Genomic DNA, 5,228 nt, shown 5'->3' with positions numbered 1-5,228 from the left:
GGGCCGTGCCGGGCTGGCCCAACCCATTTAAGCTCGTGCCTTTAATGTATTCGTGTCGTGCCGTGCCGGCCCATTTAATTTATCGGGCCGTGCCGTGCTGGCCCATTTAGTAAAATCATTAATCCCAGCCCGGCCCAAAGCCCAAGTCCATATTGAAACGGGCCGTGCCGTGCTTGGGCCGTGCCCGTGCCCGTGCTCAGGCCCATTTAATTTGAATTTTTTTTACTTGATTTTTTTTCCCACTAGATAATTAAAATTATAAACATAAAACATATAATTAGAAGCAAGGAATGATGAACTATTTGAAAACATTAATAATTAATCATCCAAACAATATGAAAAGGTGGAGGGCAAAAATGTGGCCTCGTTAAAACCTTGCCTTAAAAAACCCCCAAATGAGGAAAATCCGGTCAAGGAAAAAGAGTACCACTGCCCTCCCAAATTACACAAAAAGGAAAATAAAATTAATCTAGGACACCGGGTAAAATATCAGCATTTGTCATCTCACGTTCCTGCGTTAGTCAATCAAAAAAAATTATTATTATTTTCTGGGGTAAAAGAAGATACTTAGAGCATCATAAATCTTCAAAAAGACATGCAGTCTGATGCACAACATACAAACCTGTAATTAAAGGTGGATCTGGCTCTCGTGTACTATGCAATATATCAGTCCCAGAATAATCCTACCAAAAGATTACATACATTAGATTTATAACAAACACTCACAAACACAACATGTTCACGTGATGACACCTTAAGTTTTAATCCTGTAATAGATCATAATTAAAGGAATCCTAATAAAATTAACTTTACTGAAGCAATATGACCTGATGCAAAAAAGCAATTAGTAGAGAAACATATGTGCAAGTAAATGACAGAGAAACTAAACAAAATTATAACCATTAAAACTAAATCCGTGCATTTTGTGAGACTAGGGAGAACAAGAAAAAAAGCCATGAAATCTGGAAACTAAACTACTCACTGTGCAAAAAGAGTAAGATTAAAACCCAATGTTACCTTCAGTTCCTTCCCTTCAAGTCCGAGCTACCAAAACCAGGGTAAGAAAGGAAGAGAGAGCTGAAACCAAAACAAAAAGAAGAAAAACCATCACTTTGAAAGTGAAGATTACCCAGAAACCAAAAAATTTCAAAACGAAAAAAGAAAACAGAAACAAGTCTGATTGAATATTGCAAGTGAAGTAGAGGAGCTGATTGGAGACTAAGGGGAGTTTACCTGAAAAGATTGGGTGGATCAGTGGCTGAAGAAAATGAGAAACGACTGGAAAAACAGAAAAGAAAGCAAGCAAATTTGTGATTGAAGAAGTGGAACTCCAACCATTATTTAAGTAGGTATTTTGTTTGTTAATAAGTTTGAGTATCAATATACAGCAAAAACAAAGTACCAACCTCAACTAACTTCATTAAGGGAACTTGTGCTGTCATCTTCAAAATATGAGAGATCTCCATCTACAAAACTTTGAGTTCGAAAATCAGCATCTTCCCAATCCTTCAAACACATAAGTGCCTCGCATATTTGAGGAGTAAGCCTCGTCCTCTTTTCGTCCAGCACACGACCACCTGCACTAAAAGCAGACTCCGAAGCTACTGTGGACACTGGAGTTGTTAGTACATCACGTGCCATAATGGAAAGCACAGGAAAGTTCTTTTCATGTGCTTTCCACCAATCCAAAATATTGAAATTTTTTCTTTCTTCCTCAGTCATAAATTCAACAAATTCAGTATCCAAATACTTAAAAACTTCAGTACGAGAACTTATTACACTCTTTTGTTTTCCTTTGCTAGCAAGCATACCAAAAACAGCTGCACTACTAGATGAAGATGAACCAAATAAATGAACAGTTGGAGCAGTTTGTGTAGCTATTGTACCAACACTATATTTCTTCTCATACAACAAATAAGTATCATTGAATGTCTTCTGAATATTGGATATTGTAAGTGGTAAAGTAATTGATAAATTTCTTGAAATTTCAGTCAATATTACTTCCAAACCACTTACTTTAATTCTAGGATCCATTATTGCACCAAAACAAAAAGTATAAGGAATCTCTGTCCAATACTTTTTATATTTAATTTCCATTTGCTCACAAATCTTTGTAAAATTACATGTAGTATCAAATCTGTATTTAGCAAAGGTAGCACTAATTGAAAATAAATCATGAAGTGCAACAGGAGATGTCGGATAATAAACACCAGAACAGTTACATGTAGCATCATAAAAAACTTTGAAAAAGTCCACCAAAGTAAAGCATACATTCCACTCTTCATCCCTCAACAGATTGTCATTCATTTTATTATTGTAATAAAAATTGATGACATTGGTGTAACCTTTACAACTTTTAAGCATGTGATAAGTTGAGTTCCAACGAATATGCATGTCTTTTTTCAATTTTATAGGTTTCAAGCCATGAGACATACAAAGGTGAGCAAAGTCTTGCTGCCTAGAGCTACTAGAAGAAATATAACCAATAGCATCCCTAATCAATTGAAGCTGGGTTTTAATAACTTTTAATCCATCTTGCACCATTAGATTAATTATATGACACACACACCTCATATGAAAAAATTTGCCTCCGTAAGGAGGATGTAAAACATGTTTAAACTGCTCAATAGCAGAAGAATTATTGGAAGCATTGTCAAAAGTAATAGAAAATATTTTATGAGTAATGTTATACTCCTTAAACACATTCATCATAGCATGAAAAATAGAACTACCAGTATGTGGAAATTCAAGAAGACGAAATGCAATAATTCTTTTCTGCAACAACCAATTTTCATCAATATAATGGGCAGTAACACAAATAAAAGGTAAATTATTACCACCATCCCACATGTCAGAAGTCACAGCAATAGAACCCTTTAAATTAGAGAAAACATTTATTAATTTTTTCTTTTCTTCATCATACAGTTTCACAACATCACTCCTATTAGTATTGCGAGAAACTTTCTTAAATTCTGGTTGCAAAGCCACTTGAACAAATCTTTCAAAACAACGATTTTCAGCAAAACGAAAAGGCAATTCAGCACATGCAATAAATCTAGCTAACTCAACTCTCATTTTAGCTTGAGAGTACTTAAATGAAGAGATACCAGTATTTGCAGATAGTTGAGATTGCCTAGCATGATTATGACCTTTTTTTTTAAGACATGCATTAAAATGCCTATGAAGATGCCCAGTACCGTTTGCAGTTTTACAAGTCAAAGTATGTTTGCAATAAATACACACAGCCTTTGGAAGAATAGTCCCATCATCAAGTTTTTGGTCACAAACTTTAAAATGTTTCCAAACTTCAGAAGTTTTTTTTCTTTTTTTAACCTCAGTTTGATCAATGTTTTCTTCTTGAGTGTTTGATTCAAGAGGCATATTAGCATGCAAAGGTTGCTCCACATCATTAGAGGTTAAGTTATTCTCATTATTAGGCATGTCATCAGGATTAAGATGTTCAAAATGATTATCATAAAGCTCACCAAAATCAATATAATCCTGAGGATCCATTAACAGAAAAAATAAATAAAAATAAAAAATACCTCCCTTGGTGATTACAGAATCTCCAATAGAATTTCACGCCCTCAAATACATGTTAAAAATGCACACCTCAGAACGTTGGCTGCATTAAAAATACACACATCAGCAAAACAAAAACAATATGTTATAGTTCAAGATTTACAATTAAATCAATGATAGCATTCCACAAAACAAATTAATCTGTTATGATTCAAGCTTGTTAACATCTAAATCCTTTAAAAGTAGCAACATTCATAAACAATTGGAACACATAAGGGAAAACAGAAACACACAAGTCCGACTCAACTTTGGTCTGTAATACCAATTTATTTTGCATCCTACAGAGCATGCAATAAAATACATAAGTACTACTGCCAAAAAAGTGTTCCCAAGTCAATTAAGAACCTAATTTTTATTTTTTCCTCCACTTTCCTTTTTAAAGGTTCTCCTGGTATGTTAGTAGCACGATGCAGAATCCAGGATGAGGACAGCTAGGAAGATCAAACCAAAATTGAAAAACTATTTCCCAATGCTTTCACCTAAGAATTGTTGGATGATCTTTGTAAGGCTTTTCTCGCTGAAAGAAGTCCTCCCTTTGTGCCTGACAGAAGTAATGTCCCTCAAAAAGTTCCTGCAACAATCCAGCACCAATAAAAAGAAAAGACCACATATAAACTATCACAATTTGCATTCAATCATAAGTGTGATGAAAAAAAGAACAATTATAGACTTAATCACAATGCTTCTCGCTCTCCACCTTTTAGGCTCACGTTGAACTTCGCAATATAACTCTAAATTGGAATTTGGAATATCAAATCATAATAACTTTGAGGATGTATCAGATTTGAAGTGTCATACCTGTATAAGAATGATGTTTGCACCCTTTGCACGAGCAGCTCTAACCAACCTGAATGGAAATAGACTATGAATTCCACTTAACAAGATGACTTCTTTAAAAATCAGGGCAACACCCAACCTAAGAAGAACCAGTTGACGGAACACGTAAGCCGCCAGTATCGCAACAGTAACAACACAAAAGAATTGGTCCTTGCTGATCGTTCTCAAGCTATTTAGATGCCTCCAACACAGGTTTTGGGTTTTTATGATGCTATATGGATCTTCCAACACAGATTTGGGGTTTTTATAATTGGGGGTATTTCCTAAAGATTTATGATATGTTGGAAGAGGAAGAGGAGATGCAGAAATCGAGAGGAAGAGGAGGAGACCCTGCTTTGTTTTCATTGCTTCTTCATGCACGGCTCCTCACGCTTTCACAGCTGACAAACGCTTTGAGTTTGAGTCCAACTCCAACTCTCCAACTCCAAATCTATTTGTTAAGTCATTAAGGCTGGGTGGTTGTTTGTCAATTGTTTTTATTAAGTCTGTTTGGTAAGTAATTGGTCATTGCATCAATTTTTATTATTTTATTTTATTTTATTTACTTGCTGTTTCAACTTGGTACGGTAGTGATAAAATGCAGTAGATGATTTAAGCGGGCTCGGGCTCGTGCTGTGCTTGGAGCGGGCTCGGGCTCGTGCCGTGCTTGGAGCGGGCTCGCCAAGCCCGTCTCATGTCGGGCCACGGGCCGCCCGGTCCATTGACCTTTTTAAATCCCGCCCGGTCAAGCTTTCGTGCCGCGGCCTTTGAGCACGCCCCATTAATATTCGTGCCCGTGCCGTGCCGTGCCTCATTTAAATGGGCTGGGC

General features: G+C 36.2%; 2 long non-coding RNA genes across 2 annotated transcripts; both read right to left on the bottom strand.

The window, feature by feature from the left end:
* Positions 1–291: 291 nt before the first annotated feature.
* On the bottom strand, positions 292–823 carry LOC148916445 (uncharacterized). The gene is made up of 2 exons (XR_016128328.1): positions 623–823; positions 292–512 (listed from the first exon to the last, which is right to left on the bottom strand). It is a non-coding gene; the product is annotated as an uncharacterized LOC148916445 (long non-coding RNA).
* A 176-nt stretch (positions 824–999) lies between these two features.
* On the bottom strand, positions 1,000–4,868 carry LOC148916444 (uncharacterized). Its single transcript, XR_016128327.1, has 5 exons — positions 4,381–4,868; positions 4,062–4,153; positions 1,407–3,625; positions 1,234–1,278; positions 1,000–1,077 (listed from the first exon to the last, which is right to left on the bottom strand). It is a non-coding gene; the product is annotated as an uncharacterized LOC148916444 (long non-coding RNA).
* Positions 4,869–5,228: the final 360 nt, after the last annotated feature.

Source organism: Prunus mume, linkage group LG6, assembly GCF_029339155.1.
Source record: "Prunus mume cultivar Tortuosa linkage group LG6, ASM2933915v1, whole genome shotgun sequence".
Taxonomy (NCBI): Eukaryota; Viridiplantae; Streptophyta; class Magnoliopsida; order Rosales; family Rosaceae; genus Prunus; species Prunus mume.
The sequence above is the reverse complement of the archived record's forward strand: the minus strand, read 5'-3'. Positions and strand labels throughout refer to the sequence as shown.